This window comes from Drosophila tropicalis, unplaced genomic scaffold (assembly GCF_018151085.1).
Source record: "Drosophila tropicalis isolate 14030-0801.00 unplaced genomic scaffold, ASM1815108v1 contig_222, whole genome shotgun sequence".
NCBI lineage: Eukaryota > Metazoa > Arthropoda > Insecta > Diptera > Drosophilidae > Drosophila > Drosophila tropicalis.
Window position 1 is genome coordinate 299,322 of NW_027172672.1, and position 18,194 is coordinate 317,515.

The following is an 18,194-nucleotide window of genomic DNA, read 5'->3' on the forward strand; positions in this document are numbered from 1 at the left end:
GTAATTGCTTCCCAAATATTTACAGTTATTTTATTTGAGTTAAATATTATTTTGCATTACATATTTTAAATATTTGCCTGCACTTTAATTTGGCTCTGTGGTTGGAGTTTTTACAATGAATTGGGATCGTAGAAAAATCAATGTAGGCAGGAATTTGTCTATGGTTAAAATGTGTTTGAGTCGGATTGACTCTAAAAAATTTGGTTTTTTGAACAACTTGCTTAATGTTTACAATACATTTTACAATACAAAAATTCATAGAAGTCTTTTATAAAAAAGTTATAAGGCAGTTATCAAATGTTCTTGCAAAGAAAAAAACTAACCTTATGACGCGTAGCTAATATTACAAGCAATCGGAAAATTGAAATCATTATTTACTTATTTTGCACTCCATCTATCGTATTAAGTACATATCTCGAAATACATATGCAGTTAAGGATACATATTAACCTTCATTGTTGAGTTTAAAAGATTAGTCAAACAATTCTAAATGTTAAGCATATATATTTCAAATATATTTTCAATTTATTTATTACTTTTCGATACGTTTAATGTTGTTTTTAATTTTCTTTCAAATGATTCCATTTATAAGAATTAGCAAGCCCAGTGTTTTTTTTTTTTTTTTTTGTAATATTTATCTATGTTTTTAGTTTGCAGTTATATAATATCTTTAAAACAATATTTTTATCTTTGAATGTCAATATTTTATACAAAACCAAGATAAGATGAGTACTTCAAAGAATTTGGTGTCTAGAGTTTTTATTTTTGGTTTTTGGGCTCTTTATAGTAGTCCTGTCTTCACATTATGCATAGACCCCAATGTGTTGGTATCAAAATTTAGCCTGATTTCGCCAGCCAAAACAATTTCCGTCATGCAACCTACAATTCCATTAAAGTATTTCTGATTCGTGAAGTACGAAACATTGGGCATACAACCTGAAAGAAATAATAGTTATTTATAGTAAATCAATTAAAATAACAAGATGTCAGAAATCAATTTAACGGGTCATAAATATTTATTTTTTGATTTGTATCTTAAACCATACATTAAAGTTGTGCAGATTTTTCAGCCACTTGAATTATATATTTCAGGACAAAAACGATCATTTTTGTAAATTGAACAAAACGGTCGCTTAAAACCTCAGACCCCAAGACTTTTTATTGTTTGACTCGGATTCATAAAACATTGGATAAGAATACTTGATCTATGGGTCACTGTTTATCAGTCTGCCAGTCTAAATACAAATATTGTTTTCTCGTGATAACGTGTTATAAATCAATGGTACCGGATCAAATGTACAAAAAGTTGTGCCGCTCCATTAAGTTCTGATAGTGCAAGCGGAAGGACACACAGGCAGACTCATTGTGTCAACTTGATCATGAGGGTACAAACGAAATGGAACGTGCTATCGCTGTCTGTCCTTCGTGCTCGTTTATTTATATACTTTTATTTTAAACAAATCAAATTTTTTTCGTTTTGTACAAAATTTTGTTTATTTATTTTCGCAACTAACAGAGTATTTGACGGATAAATAAGCTTAAGCTAAAGCGTCTGCATCCTTTGGACAGACGACTAACACCGATTTCTTAATAACATTGACTTTATATATATGTAGGTAATGAAGTGTCAGGCAGGCATAATCATTGCAAACGTTCGATACCTGGTGAGCGAGACAGAACGACACGCAGTGGCACAACAAAATTTATTTTGTGCCCCGGTGAAATTAGAACTCTTTTGTTTAATTATTAGTTTTGGTGATGTATTTATTTACGATTATTTATGGGCTTGGTTGGATATGACAAGTTTCTCTGAAGGAGTCCCGAACTTGGACAGCGCTGCTTGTGGCTGGGATCCCTCGACGCTCGATCCCAGTCCGTCTCTCGTTCCTTGTGTCTCCCCTGTTTCCTGTTTCAGACTCGTGATATAAATATCTTGTCTGATATCTCCCTCTTCAGAATAATGCCGGCGCGTTAATTGGCCTTAGGATATATCCTATGGCTTTTCTCTGACGTTCCTGGCGTATTCTGATCTTCTAGGGACGTTGCTTCCACCTCAATGCCTCTGGCTGCGTTTCAAAGATGGTCTTTGCGTGCCCGTAGCCCCAGGGATAAATCCTGTGGCCGTTTGTCGCAGGGCAAGACTCTCTCAGCAATTGGTATTCGTCACGATATATAGATCCTGGAATTTCGGTAACAGGATATATCCATTGTACCTTCCAATATGCAATGGGAATCGTCCTGGAGCAGCTTGACTTTTCTTATTTCTTGCCTGGACACGGTGTTTTAGTCCTATTCTAAGGACTTGCTGGTTATAGGATAATTTGAGAGGTTACTCGTAAGGCCTTCTCAAATTATTCTAACTTTCTTGATCCTTTCACTCATTTTTTTTCACTAGTATGAGCTTTTAAGGTTACTCGTAAGGCCTTAAAACTCCCTTGGTTGATCACGACTTGTAGACTTGATAATTCGCTTGATGGGCGTTGCCTTTTTATAGGCAGCTCCCACGGCCTCAGGAATAGATTGGTGTAGTACCGCTATACAGCTGGTACATTTCCATCGGCCCTCTGTTTTCACCCACGCATCCACTTGTTGCTATGCGTAGTGAAAGTCCCGTAAATCCTTGGCGCATTCATTCCCTTGTCCTTGTCTTCCTCGCTTGTATATATTGACTTCCATCAGTTTCTTATGTTGGCGTCGCCTTCCCATTGGCCGAAACTCGTATCCCGTTGACTTTCGCTGCTTTCCCTTTTTCTGGCGGCGCTGCCGTCGCTCGTCGCTCCCCTCAAGCCACTTGTCATACCCAACTTTGCTCAAATTATTCCCACATTATAACATTATATTCGTTGTATTTAAACTTAATCTATTATTTAATAATAATTAGCCTAATTAACTCAATGTATAATGTTGATTACTTTTATTTATATCGCAATCCAACGCACGCATGGTATCTATTAGATAGAGGGCTTCCCCATTGTTCATCCCTTCTCCTTCGGCTTGCATATTCCCCTTTCCAATCCACAAACCATTATCGTTTTTACATGTTCTCACTCTCCCCCCTACTCCCCGGTTCATCGGCATAGCCCTCACTTGGTTTTGTTTCGGCACCATGCATTCCACGCACCCGTCTCGCGGGCATGCTTAGCCCTCACTTTTGCTCTCTTCTGTTCGCATGATTTCGGCAGTTCGTGCTCTAACTGCTTTCGATCTCGCATGCGTGACGTAGGAAGAGAGCACCCATTGGACACCGGTACTCCCTCTCGCGGTCATACACGCATGGTATCCGTGTAATGTGGGTGTATGTTTATTCAGCGTATTTGCACATGCATTGTATGTTAATGCATGCATCTCTATTATGGCCTCTCTGTGCTCTTAAATTGTCTCACTGGGCCAATGCCCTTTTTCGCTTGCATTTATTTGCTCTTACACAGCCGATTTCGTCCATTATGCTTCCCACGCATCTTCCCGCTTGTACGAAATCGCTCGCGGTTGCGTGTGGTTCGATTTATTGCGTTTGATCGTAACTTATTTGCTTTGCACTGGTTCGATCGACCAGTAACAAGCTTGGTCGTATATCGTACATTTTGTTTGTGTCTCGGCTGTATCCTGTATCTGGTGCGTTATTTACACCGTTGGATCGCTTTGCTAGTAGTTTGTTGTGTGGGATATTATTATCATTTATAATATGGGCGTTTTTTTTTATGCAACGGCTTTGACAAACTTTTTTTTTTGTGACTCAGATCGCATCTTTCATTGGCCCTTTGGTATCTTTCTTGTTGGCGATTACTGAGTATCTTTTCGTTCTTGGTGGCGGATTAGGGAATCTTTTCTCTCTCTATTCCCCCTTTTGTTTTTGGCCCGTTCCGCATCTTTTCTAATCTTCTATTTCTTAAATATATTTACCCTACTTATTATACCCTTCTTTCCCTATATACACGAATTACCCCTTGCGCTATCCTAATCCTTTACCTAACTTTCCCCACCCACACTAGCCTAACTCTCCTCGGCCCTTCTTGTTGTGCCATTTGGCCCACAATCTCCTCCACCGCCACTGTCCATTCCTCTGATTGCACCGCCTCATATCTCTCGTGCCCATTTGGTACTGGGCACGATACTTGACTGGGCCCCGTGGGTGCAGACATTTGTCTGTGTATTATCGGCCTTGGCCACACCCACGGGCCTTCTCGGTACTCCACTTGTTGATCTTGGTCTAGTTGCTGTTGTTGTTGGAGTTGTTGCTGTTGGATTTATTGTTGTTGCTGTTGGTTTTGCCTCTCGCTTTCCATTGCCTCCGCCAGCCGTTGTCTGGCTTGTGCCAACTGCACCGCCTCCTGCCGCGCCCTTTCTTCACACAACGCTTGCTCTCACAACTCTGCCACCTTTTGGCACACCAACATGTGTTGCCAGCGCGGATCGCACATCGCTACATCTATGTCATTACCTGGAGTTTGGCTGGCCTCTCCATCAGCAGCACCTGCCTCAGTCACGGCCTCCTCCTCCGATTCGTTGGCTTCTGACATATTGTCCACCATACGAAACGGTATCGGCGGCCGTGCTGGCTCCCAAGCTTGTGCCGTTGGCTCAGGTAATTCCACTTGGTCCCACGGTGCGTACTCTGTCGGACTGCTCCGACCGCTGCGCCTCTCCAATAGGAACTCTTCGGGATCCACTAATTGGAATTCACCTTGCTGGTCCCATTGCGCCTCTCCCGCCGGACTGTTCCGAACGCTGCTCGCCTCGTCCATCCTCTCCTCCTGCTCCATCAGCTGGAATGCCTCATCCAGCTCCCTCCACATCATTTCATCGACACGTAGCCGGTCTGCCACTACCGGCTCAGCGACACTCTCTTCCTCCGTTTCTTCTGCCGTATTGAGTCCACCATTCGACTCCTCCAGAGTGGTGTACCCACTGTCTTCTTCTTCGTCCTCATCGAACTCCTCATCCGAGGAGGCGGCGATGGCCGGATTTAATATGTCCGGCTCATCGTCGTCGGACTCCTCTTCCATATTGGCCCGCGGTGCCGCACCTCGTCGTGAAAGCATTCATTTTTTTTTTCGAGTGATAAACTTTGAGTGTCTCTTGATTATGACATTGGCATCCATGAAACCTCGCATCCTTAGCATTCGGTCATTTCTATGCTATTTACCGATATTTAGGATTTCTCCACCTTGTCCTTGCTCTCTTGTCATAGTTGCATATTCTAATGCGTCGTGATGCTCCACCATTACATGCATAATAGCATGCGCATGTGTATGTGCGTCGCGGTGACTCACTATCACATACGTTACATCGTGTGCATGTGTGGGTGTGTAATATCATGCGCCTGTGTGGGTGCGTTTCCCCTTCCTTTTTGTTGTGTCTGCGCATATGTGTTGGTGTTGCCTCTCTTTGATTGTCCCCATTCCTTCTATGTCGGTTTTTTTTTTTCGCTGCCCGTTTCTAATGTTCTATTTTGCCTGCATATTTGATTATATGCATGGTTACGATATTCGTATATCCGCTGCCAGTTTCTAAGTTTATATTTTTTTGTTTTTGCATGCTTGTATATGTGTCGTTACGATATTCGCATATCTTCATCTTACTCTGAGATGCGGTTTGTGACTTTGCTAGTTTTTTTTTTTTTTTTGATACGATGTACTTTGAGATTTCAGCTCTATGTCATGTTTTTGAGTTCTCTGTTCAGCCGGCCGGTCTGTGCAGATTCCTCGCTGTCATGTCATTAGAGTCGTCCATACTCATTGCTCATCTACTTTCTTGCCATCCTCTTCCTCGCATATTTGTTGCTTCATCTGGCTGATATGTGCTTGTCTGCTTTTTCCCGTTTCTTTGTGCCGTAATTTGCATATGACCGGAGACAAGAAACCTATCACTTCATATGCGCCTCCAAACTTTGGTGCCAGATTTGCTGCAAATCCTTCTGCAGCATTTGAAAGGTGGTGTTCTTTTGCCCATACTGTTGCTCCAAATATTGGTCTCCATTCTCTTCGTCTTAGATTGAAATGCCGAGCCTGATCCTGTGCAGCCGTCTCCAGATTACGCCGTATTAGTTCGAACAGCTCTTGCATTTGTTTTACCTTTGCCTCTGGTGGTATCATTTGCTTCCCTGTGCCTGTCGTGACACTATCGTATATTGCACCCGGCATTCTTGGTTTACGCCCCTGTATTACATACGCTGGCGTAAATCCGGTTGACTCTGATTGGTTTGTATTTACCGCTAGTGTTATTTCCGGCCAACTCTCATCCCAGTTGCGTTGATTTTCGCCCGTAAACTGAGCAATCATTGTTTTTACTGTTCTATTTGCTCTCTCGGTTGGATTCTCTTGTGGTGTGTACGGTGCTGTCAGTTGGTGTTGGCATCCCCATTCATCTAGAATTTTTTTGAATATTCTGCTAGTGAATTGAACTCCATTGTCCGTTATCACCACTTTCGGAGCTCCGATGGCAATGGCCCCACAAAGTCAGCGCATACTGTGGCCCATGGTTCTTCCGGTATTTGTGTTAGAATCTTTCCCGCTGCTTGCTGTTGACTGGGTTTGTATTGTTGGCATATCGTACACTTTCCTACAAATGTCCTGATATCTCGTTGCATTCCTGGCCAGTAATATCTTGATGTAGTTCTGCTTCCTGTATGCCCTGCCGTTGTCGCAGTGTAGTTTTCGGCTATTACTTGATTCCGTAGCGTTTTTGGCACACATAGTTTTCATGATACCACTTCTTCTTGGCCTGCTCTGTGCGGAATGTTCCTGTATACCTGGCTATTTTCTATAATGTAATCCGGATATTTCTGTGGTTGTTGTTTTATTTTTCCCATTATGTCTTGAATCCAACCACACTCTTTGTTTGCTTGTCGTAATCTGGCACCATTGTATACTATTCTTTTGCACCCTTCCATTGGTTGTCTATTGCATCCGTCTGGAGCACGAACATTTTTGTGAAGTCTGGACACGCCAATACCGGGCCACTCGTCAGCCTTTCCTTTACAGCATCGAATGCTGCCTGATGCTCCTCGTTCCAGTGCCACTTTGTTCTTTTCTTTAGCAGTTCGTTTAATGGGTGTGTTAGTGCTGCAAAACCAGGTACGAACCGCCTGTACCAAGATGCCACTCCTAAGTACTGGCGTAATTCCTTTGTGCAAGTTGGTGGTTCTAGTTGGGCTATTCCGTTGCAATACCGTTTTCTGTCACCAAGTAGCCTAGAAACTTAAACTCTTTTCTGAAGAATTGGCACTTCTCAGCATTAATTCTTAAGTTTGCTTCTTTCAATCTCCTGAACACTTCTTGTAGGTGATTCATGTGTTCTTCGATTGTTTTGCTGACTATCACAATGTCATCTTGGTATGCGAATGCGTTTGGTATCATTTATGGGCCAATCAGCCAACCAGTGCGCGCTGGAAAGTTGCTGATGCTGAGTGTAAACCGAATGGCATCATTTTCCATTGGAATAACCCTTTCCCTGGGACCGTGATTGCCGTCATTGGTCTACTTTTCTCTTCTAACGGAATCTGCCAGTATCCGTCCTTCAGATCTAAGCTGCTTATGAATTTTGCTTCGCGTAGTTGATTCAAGATGTAGTCGATGCGTGGCATTGGGTATGCATCCTTTATAGATTTTGCGTTAATCTGTCTAAAATCTACACATAATCTCCATTTGCCTGTCTCTTTCTTTCTCACCATCACTATGGGTGAGCTATATGGGCTTAGCGATGGTTCTATGCATCCCATTGTCAACAGTTCGTCGATCTTTGCGTTGATTTCTCCTTGTATTTTTGGATTTTTCGGGTAATACCTTTGTTTTATTGGGATATCGTCCTTCATCGTTATGCGATATATCCTCACCTTTAACAGTCCCTTGACTTTCCCTAATTCCTTCAACTCCTGACTTAGAAAACTTTGTATTTCTTGTTGTTCACCATTCTGAGTCACCATGATGGATATTCTTTCTACCAGCCTGCCCTGTATTCGCCTTACTGTCGGTATTCGCACTTTGTGACCTCCACACGATATTTCTGTGTTCATAATCCTGAGGAAATTCCACCCTAAGATCAGCGCATACATTCCTTCCGGCATGACAAGGAATGGCATGTGGATTTCCTTATCCCCGAATCTCACGTATCCTGTCCATTGCTCTTCAATGTCTCGCACCTTTCCGTCTGCCATGTATACCTGTTTGTGTGTGTTCTCCCATTTTCCTTTATTCCTCACTGTTTCCAACATCTGCTTGCTGATGAAGCTACTCGTGGCTCCGGAGTCAATTGTCGCTTTCATCTGGATTCCTGCTACTTCGATAATCGCTGACAATTCATCCACTTCCTCTACTAGTCGACCTATTAGTGGTGAGGAGCTTGTTGGCTGGGTCCCTGCTCGCCCAGGATAGGCTGAAACTACCTTTCGTTTCCCGAACTCCAGCAACATTCTTTTGTTCTTTTTCCAATCTTTCCACACTGCCAACGAATATTTTTAAGTCTGGAGTGCAATTTTCCAATATGACCTCCAATTGTTCGTACTCTGGTATTTTAAGGGGTCTCATCAATGTTTGCATGTCCATATAGTCCTTGAAGTACTCATTTCTGTTTTGTTTGCGATTTTTCACTTGATCAGCCAATTTGTTGAAGAATCCTCTCGTCAAGAAGTATTTCTTGAAGCCCTCAACAAATTCCTTCCATGTTCGCCACTGCTTATTGTTTTCGACGTACCATTTGAGTGCTCTGTCTTTCAGTAGTTCTGGCATTGCTCTTGGGATCATGTCCAGCTCGATGCCATACATGTCTGCTGACCACACGATCTGTTCTATGAACTCTAGCTCATCGTCTGTCCGGCTCATCGTCGTCGGACTCCTCTTCGGACTCGTGCCAGTCACCGCGTTCCATATTGGCCCGCGGTGCCGCACCTCGTCGTGAGAGCATTCATTTTTTTTTTTCGAGTGATAAACTTTGAGTGTCTCTTGATTATGACATTGGCATCCATGAAACCTCGCATCCTTAGCATTCGGTCATTTCTATGCTATTTACCGATATTTAGGATTTCTCCACCTTGTCCTTGCTCTCTTGTCATAGTTGCATATTCTAATGCGTCGTGATGCTCCACCATTACATGCATAATAGCATGCGCATGTGTATGTGCGTCGCGGTGACTCACTATCACATACGTTACATCGTGTGCATGTGTGGGTGTGTAATATCATGCGCCTGTGTGGGTGCGTTTCCCCTTCCTTTTTGTTGTGTCTGCGCATATGTGTTGGTGTTGCCTCTCTTTGATTGTCCCCATTCCTTCTATGTCGGTTTTTTTTTTTCGCTGCCCGTTTCTAATGTTCTATTTTGCCTGCATATTTGATTATATGCATGGTTACGATATTTGTATATCCGCTGCCAGTTTCTAAGTTTATATTTTTTTGTTTTTGCATGCTTGTATATGTGTCGTTACGATATTCGCATATCTTCATCTTACTCTGAGATGCGGTTTGTGACTTTGCTAGTTTTTTTTTTTTTTTTGATACGATGTACTTTGAGATTTCAGCTCTATGTCATGTTTTTGAGTTCTCTGTTCAGCCGGCCGGTCTGTGCAGATTCCTCGCTGTCATGTCATTAGAGTCGTCCATACTCATTGCTCATCTACTTTCTTGCCATCCTCTTCCTCGCATATTTGTTGCTTCATCTGGCTGATATGTGCTTGTCTGCTTTTTCCCGTTTCTTTGTGCCGTAATTTGCATATGACCGGAGACAAGAAACCTATCACTTCATATGCGCCTCCAAACTTTGGTGCCAGATTTGCTGCAAATCCTTCTGCAGCATTTGAAAGGTGGTGTTCTTTTGCCCATACTGTTGCTCCAAATATTGGTCTCCATTCTCTTCGTCTTAGATTGAAATGCCGAGCCTGATCCTGTGCAGCCGTCTCCAGATTACGCCGTATTAGTTCGAACAGCTCTTGCATTTGTTTTACCTTTGCCTCTGGTGGTATCATTTGCTTCCCTGTGCCTGTCGTGACACCATCGTATATTGCACCCGGCATTCTTGGTTTACGCCCCTGTATTACATACGCTGGCGTAAATCCGGTTGACTCTGATTGGTTTGTATTTACCGCTAGTGTTATTTCCGGCCAACTCTCATCCCAGTTGCGTTGATTTTCGCCCGTAAACTGAGCAATCATTGTTTTTACTGTTCTATTTGCTCTCTCGGTTGGATTCTCTTGTGGTGTGTACGGTGCTGTCAGTTGGTGTTGGCATCCCCATTCATCTAGAATTTTTTTGAATATTCTGCTAGTGAATTGAACTCCATTGTCCGTTATCACCACTTTCGGAGCTCCGATGGCAATGGCCCCACAAAGTCAGCGCATACTGTGGCCCATGGTTCTTCCGGTATTTGTGTTAGAATCTTTCCCGCTGCTTGCTGTTGACTGGGTTTGTATTGTTGGCGTATCGTACACTTTCCTACAAATGTCCTGATATCTCGTTGCATTCCTGGCCAGTAATATCTTGATGTAGTTCTGCTTCCTGTATGCCCTGCCGTTGTCGCAGTGTAGTTTTCGGCTATTACTTGATTCCGTAGCGTTTTTGGCACACATAGTTTTCATGATACCACTTCTTCTTGGCCTGCTCTGTGCGGAATGTTCCTGTATACCTGGCTATTTTCTATAATGTAATCCGGATATTTCTGTGGTTGTTGTTTTATTTTTCCCATTATGTCTTGAATCCAACCACACTCTTTGTTTGCTTGTCGTAATCTGGCACCATTGTATACTATTCTTTTGCACCCTTCCATTGGTTGTCCATTGCATCCGTCTGGAGCACGAACATTTTTGTGAAGTCTGGACACGCCAATACCGGGCCACTCGTCAGCCTTTCCTTTACAGCATCGAATGCTGCCTGATGCTCCTCGTTCCAGTGCCACTTTGTTCTTTTCTTTAGCAGTTCGTTTAATGGGTGTGTTAGTGCTGCAAAACCAGGTACGAACCGCCTGTACCAAGATGCCACTCCTAAGTACTGGCGTAATTCCTTTGTGCAAGTTGGTGGTTCTAGTTGGGCTATTCCGTTGCAATACCGTTTTCTGTCACCAAGTAGCCTAGAAACTTAAACTCTTTTCTGAAGAATTGGCACTTCTCAGCATTAATTCTTAAGTTTGCTTCTTTCAATCTCCTGAACACTTCTTGTAGGTGATTCATGTGTTCTTCGATTGTTTTGCTGACTATCACAATGTCATCTTGGTATGCGAATGCGTTTGGTATCATTTATGGGCCAATCAGCCAACCAGTGCGCGCTGGAAAGTTGCTGATGCTGAGTGTAAACCGAATGGCATCATTTTCCATTGGAATAACCCTTTCCCTGGGACCGTGATTGCCGTCATTGGTCTACTTTTCTCTTCTAACGGAATCTGCCAGTATCCGTCCTTCAGATCTAAGCTGCTTATGAATTTTGCTTCGCGTAGTTGATTCAAGATGTAGTCGATGCGTGGCATTGGGTATGCATCCTTTATAGATTTTGCGTTAATCTGTCTAAAATCTACACATAATCTCCATTTGCCTGTCTCTTTCTTTCTCACCATCACTATGGGTGAGCTATATGGGCTTAGCAATGGTTCTATGCATCCCATTGTCAACAGTTCGTCGATCTTTCCGTTGATTTCTCCTTGTATTTTTGGATTTTTGGGTAATACCTTTGTTTTATTTGGATATCGTCCTTCATCGTTATGCGATATATCCTCACCTTTAACAGTCCCTTGACTTTCCCTAATTCCTTCAACTCCTGACTTAGAAAACTTTGTATTTCTTGTTGTTCACCATTCTGAGTCACCATGATGGATATTCTTTCTACCAGCCTGCCCTGTATTCGCCTTACTGTCGGTATTCGCACTTTGTGGCCTCCACACGATATTTCTGTGTTCATAATCCTGAGGAAATTCCACCCTAAGATCAGCGCATCCATTCCTTCCGGCATGACAAGGAATGGCATGTGGATTTCCTTATCCCCGAATCTCACGTATCCTGTCCATTGCTCTTCAATGTCTCGCACCTTTCCGTCTGCCATGTATACCTGTTTGTGTGTGTTCTCCCATTTTCCTTTATTCCTCACTGTTTCCAACATCTGCTTTCTGATGAAGCTACTCGTGGCTCCGGAGTCAATTGTCGCTTTCATCTGGATTCCTGCTACTTCGATAATCGCTGACAATTCATCCACTTCCTCTACTAGTCGACCTATTAGTGGTGAGGAGCTTGTTGGCTGGGTCCCTGCTCGCCCAGGATAGGCTGGAACTACCTTTCGTTTCCCGAACTCCAGCAACATTCTTTTGTTCTTTTTCCAATCTTTCCACACTGCCAACGAATATTTTTAAGTCTGGAGTGCAATTTTCCAATATGACCTCCAATTGTTCGTACTCTGGTATTTGAAGGGGTCTCATCAATGTTTGCATGTCCATATAGTCCTTGAAGTACTCATTTCTGTTTTGTTTGCGATTTTTCACTTGATCAGCCAATTTGTTGAAGAATCCTCTCGGCAAGAAGTATTTCTTGAAGCCCTCAACAAATTCCTTCCATGTTCGCCACTGCTTATTGTTTTCGACGTACCATTTGAGTGCTCTGTCTTTCAGTAGTTCTGGCATTGCTCTTGGGATCATGTCCAGCTCGATGCCATACATGTCTGCTGACCACACGATCTGTTCTATGAACTCTAGCGGTCTGGAATTGTCATCGAATCTGAAGGTCCACTACCTCACTTGTTTTGCCACCTTAGCGTATTCGGTGGTCCTGTTTGTTGTAAGTGGTGCCGTTTTCTTGGGGTCTATCGTTTGTCTACTTATGTCCCTCTTTGTCTCCGTGCTATCTAGGGCTCCTTTGCTTCCCCATCTTGGTGGTAAATATGGAGGGATTGCTAGTGTGGCGATATTTATTTTCTAGAATTCCTCAGCCTCCTTGTCTATGCCATTTTCGCATGTTTTTGATGTGTTTGCTATTGTTTTCATTTTCAGATTTTTCGAGTATTTTGTCTCCAATCTATTTATTTCCTCCTTCCAGTCTGTGTCCGTTTCATTCCTTTCTACCCACTCGCCTAGCTGTTTCCTCATTTCCTCCACTGTGCCGGTCATCTCGATCCCGATCCTTTGGCCTGTCTGTACCAAATCCTCCTTCTTCATGTGGTAAATCCATCCTTTTCCCATTTTGATCTTTTTTGACTTACAAACTGTAGTTTTATTTCTAAATTTCACCAGTATAGCACGTTGGGCGCCAGTTGTAACGTTCCTTTCTCGTCCCTTGGGCTATTTATGCTATCTCTTGGGCCAGATTCGGCACAACAAAATTTATTTTGTGCCCCGGTGATATTAGAACTCGTTTATTTAATTATTAGTTTTGGTGATGTATTTATTTACGATTATTTATGGGCTTGGTTGGATATGACAAGTTTCTCTGAAGGAGTCCCGAACTTGGACAGCGCTGCTTGTGGCTGGGGTCCCTCGACGCTCAATCCCAGTCCGTCTCTCGTTCCTTGTGTCTCCTCTGGTTCCTGTTTCAGACTAGTGATATAAATATCTTGTCTGATATCTCCCTCTTCAGAATAATGCCGGCGCGTTAATTTGCCTTAGGATATATCCTATGGCTTTTCTCTCACGATCCTGGCGTATTCTGATCTTTTGGGGACGTTGCTTCCACCTCAATGCCTCTAGCTGCGTTTCAAAGATGGTCTTTGCGTGCTCGTAGCCCCAAGGATAAATCCTGTGGCCGTTTGTCGCAGGGCAGGATTCTCTCAGCAATTGGTATTCGTCACGATATATAGATCCTGGAATTTCGGTAACAGGATATATCCATTGTTCCTTCCAATATGCAATTGGAATCATCCTGGAGCAGCTTGACTTTTCTTATTTCTTGCCTGGGCACGGTGTTTTAGTCCTATTCCAAGGACTTGCTGGTTATAGGATAATTTGAGAGGTTACTCGTAAGGCCTTCTCAAATTATTCTAACTTTCCTGATCCTTTCACTCGTTTTTGTTTCACTAGTATGAGCTTTTAAGGTTACTCGTAAGGCCTTAAAACTCCCTTGGTTGATCACGACTTGTAGACTTGATAATTCGCTTGATGGGCGTTGCCTTTATATAGGCAGCTCCCACGGCCTCAGGAATAGATTGGTGTAGTACCGCTATACAGCTGGTACATTTCCATCGGACCTCTGCTTTCACCCACGCGTCCACATGTTGCTATGCGTGGTGAAAGTCCCGTAAATCCTTGGCGCATATGTCCACTTTCTCTGTGGCTGCGCGCCCATTCATTCCCTTGTCCTTGTCTTCCGCGCTTGTATATATTGACTTCCATCACTTTCTTATGTTGGCGTCGCCTTCCCAATTGCCGAAACTCGTATCCCGTTGACTTTCGCTGCTTTCCCTTTTTCTGGCGGCGCTGCCGTCGCCCGTCGCTCCCCTCAATCCGCTTGTCATACCCAACTTTGCTCAAATTATTCCCACATTATAACATTATATTCGTTGTATTCAAACTTAATCTATTATTTAATAATAATTAGCCTGATTAACTCAATGTATAATGTTGATTACTTTTATTTATATCGCAATCCAACGAATGCATCGTATCTATTAGATAGAGGGCTTCCCCATGGCTCATCCCACCTCCTTCGGCTTGCATATTCCCCTTTCCAATCCACAAACCATTATCGTTTTTACATGTTCTCACTCTCCCCCCTACTCCCCGGTTCATCGGCATAGCCCTCACTTGGTTTTGTTTCGGCACCATGCATTCCACGCACCCGTCTCGCGGGCATGCTTAGCCCTCACTTTTGCTCTCTTCTGTTCGCATGATTTCGGCAGTTCGTGCTCTAACTGCTTTCGATCTCGCATGCGTGACGTAGGAAGAGAGCACCCATTGGACACCGGTACTCCCTCTCGCGGTCATACACGCATGGTATCCGTGTAATGTGGGTGTATGTTTATTCAGCGTATTTGCACATGCATTGTATGTTAATGCATGCATCTCTATTATGGCCTCTCTGTGCTCTTAAATTGTCTCACTGGGCCAATGCCCTTTTTCGCTTGCATTTATTTGCTCTTACACAGCCGATTTCGTCCATTATGCTTCCCACGCATTTTCCCGCTTGTACGAAATCGCTCGCGGTTGCGTGTGGTTCGATCTATTGCGTTTGATCGTAACTTATTTGCTTTGCACTGGTTCGATCGACCAGTAACGAGCTTGGTCGTATATCGTACATTTTGTTTGTGTCTCGGCTCTATCTTGTATCTGGTGCGTTATTTACACCGTTGGATCGCTTTGCTGCTAGTTTGTTGTGTGGGATATTATTATCATTTATAATATTCCTCACACACTATAACCCATAAATTAAGGGAAGTACAGTTGGCAGATGATTGGACTAAATTGATTAGGAGCTTAGTTCAGGAGAAGGGATATGAAGATTTTTACATCGAAAATGAAATATTGTTAACGGACCCCAATCGAGAACTTATTGTTGTTCCCTCGCAGATGGAAAAGGAAATAATACAGAATAACAAGGACATTTTGGAGCTAAAAAGACTCAGGATATCGTAGAAAAACCGTATTATATTCCAAAATTAAAAGAAAAAGTAGCCCGTGTTTTTGAGTGTTGCGTGGAATGTCTTATTGTTAATGCCAAAACCGGTAAAAAGGAAGGATATTTGATGCCAATAAGTAAAGGAGATCAGCCATTGATGACATATCAAATTGATCACGTTGGCCCAATGGAGGTCACAACAAAGCGTGACAATCATATACTTGTTATTGTTGATGGGTTCTCTTAGTTTGTATGGTTGTATCCGACTCGTGGAACAGGAGTCGAGGAAGTACTTAGTTGTCTTGAAAAGCAGGCCATAATTTTGGGTAACCCGATGAAAATAATTTCTGACAGGGGAGCAGCATTCACGTCCAATGTGTTTAAGGAATATTGTAACAGACAGACAGCATTTACTGATAGCAACAGGTGTACCCCGTGGCAACGGCCAAGTAGAAAGGATGCATAAGATAATAGTTCCAATGATTTCAAAGTTAAGCCAAGAGAATGAGGGAAACTGGTACAAGTATGTAGGTCGTGTGCAACAACTTGTTAATAATACTGCTCCAAGAAGTGCAAGAGTTACACCTTTTAAGATTTTGACAGGAATAGAGATGCGTAGTCCTGATGATCCCGAAATAAGAAAGCTGATAACCGATTCGTTAATAGAAGAATTAGACTGTGGTCGTGATGAGATTAGAGCGGAGGCCCGAAAGAATATCGATGAAATACAGCAGGAAATGAAAAGGACGTTTGACAAAAACAGGAAATGGGAAAGAAAATACAATTTAAGCAAGTTAGTGGCGATTAAACGTACACAGTATGGGACAGGTCTAAATTTGAGAGGTAAATACTTAGGAATAGGCACGGTCGATACGACGTTGAGAAGGTTGGCGATGGTGAAGGACCTTGTAAGACCTTAACAGTGACTCAGTTCATGAAGCCTTGGCAAGGATCATTCGGGTCGAATGACTTGTCGGGACAGCCGATTGTAGGAAATGAAGTGTCAGGCAGGCATAATCATTGCAATCGTTCGGTACCTGGTGAGCGAGACAGAACGACACGCAGCGGCCGTACCTATCTGGTCGACTCACTCATTGAAAAATAAAGCAGAAGCGTCGATCGGAAAACACTCGCAATCGTACTCTCGCCTCGATCACATCGCACACCCAAATTTATCGCTAAGGCCATTATAATAATAAATAAATTTATGTATTCTTAACACAAAGAAACATTGTTAATAATATAATAATATAAGGAAATCACATCCTTAAATAATATTGAAATAAATAACTAATAATAATAATATATAAGTGAGTACGGTGTCCAAACTGTTGTAAACGATTTCATTGTAGGTTATTGTAAAGTAGAGAACGAAGTGAAGTGAAAAAAAGATGAGGAGAGATAAGGTGAAAAAGGAATTTACAAAAAGTGCATCAAAACAGAATCCGAGAACATAAACCACAACAAGCTTAACTTTTGTGCTCCAACAGAGTACTTGCCTAACTACTGTGCTAAGCAGTCTATGGACGCAAGTTCTAAAACAATTTCTGGTGACAACGGCACTTGTTATCGGGTACTTTCTACCCAGCCCAGGTAAAGCTGATGTATCGTCTTTCCAAGTGTCCTAACAGACTGTAGGCAAGACACACAAGACATCAAGCCCCGACCTTCCACAACCTAAAGAAACAATACATTTGGATGACATCCCTAGTACATCACAAACAACAGCTGATAAAAAAAAAGGTTTTCCAAACCACAAGATGACAATGACATTGCTGACAGTGTTGAAACTGATACCATTCAACGATACATTAAAAAACCGGGACTGCTCCACTGGATTCAAGATTCAATCTACGCCTAAAAAGAACAATAAACCACCACCGATTGTGCGCACTGAAATCTCCTTAATCAGAAAGTTGCAACAAAAACTATCACAAGTCCTACCTGAAAATAATTTTACTCTTAAAAACAATAGGTACAATAGATGCACTGTTCGAGTGTACACTAATTACCTTGATGAATTTAGAAAATTAGTGACTTACTTTAGTAAATTCGAAAATTTCGAATTTTATTGGTACAAGTTGAGGGAATATAAACCATTCAGGGTGTGCGTAAGGAACGTACACTTTAGTACTGATACAGACCAATTGAAAATGAAGTTACCAACAGAAACCACAAAGTTCTCAATATTCAATATTTATAACCCAATCGGCAGGATTTCGAGAAGCCTCTACACACTTTGTAGACTTGGCCCAACAATATGCCACTAACGTTGCACTATTTAAAAAAATTTAATGCCTTATTCAAATATGGCCGCCATAAAATAGCTCGTTGTGGCCAGACGGACAAGGCCATATCGACTCAGTTTCTCATGCTGATTAAGAATTCATATACTTTATGGGGCCGGAAACGTCTCCTTCTGTGCGTTACAAACATCTGAGCAATTTTATTATACCCTTAGTAAGGGTATAAAAACAGACAAACAAATAATACTCTAGCTATCTATTAACTAAATGCAATAGGATAAATGTTTTAAGTATATTAATAGAAAGCACTGAGCCGATTACAGGGAATAGATAGTTGTAATCAGAGCAGAGGACCCTAAAAGGTGCATGCCTTCATGCATAGTTCGAAGAACAACGACTAAGGGATAAAGGTATCAAAGAATGTCTACTACTACTTCGTCTAC

The 18,194-nt window shown here is 42.3% G+C and overlaps 1 long non-coding RNA gene across 1 annotated transcript in view; it reads right to left on the reverse strand.

Moving 5' to 3' along the window:
* Positions 1-619: 619 nt before the first annotated feature.
* Positions 620-18,194, reverse strand: part of LOC137572151 (uncharacterized) — a 118,443-nt gene continuing 100,868 nt past the window's right edge. Inside the window, exon 3 of the long non-coding RNA XR_011031544.1 lies at positions 620-936. This is a non-coding gene — a long non-coding RNA (uncharacterized lncRNA). The remainder of the gene's footprint in view (positions 937-18,194) is intronic.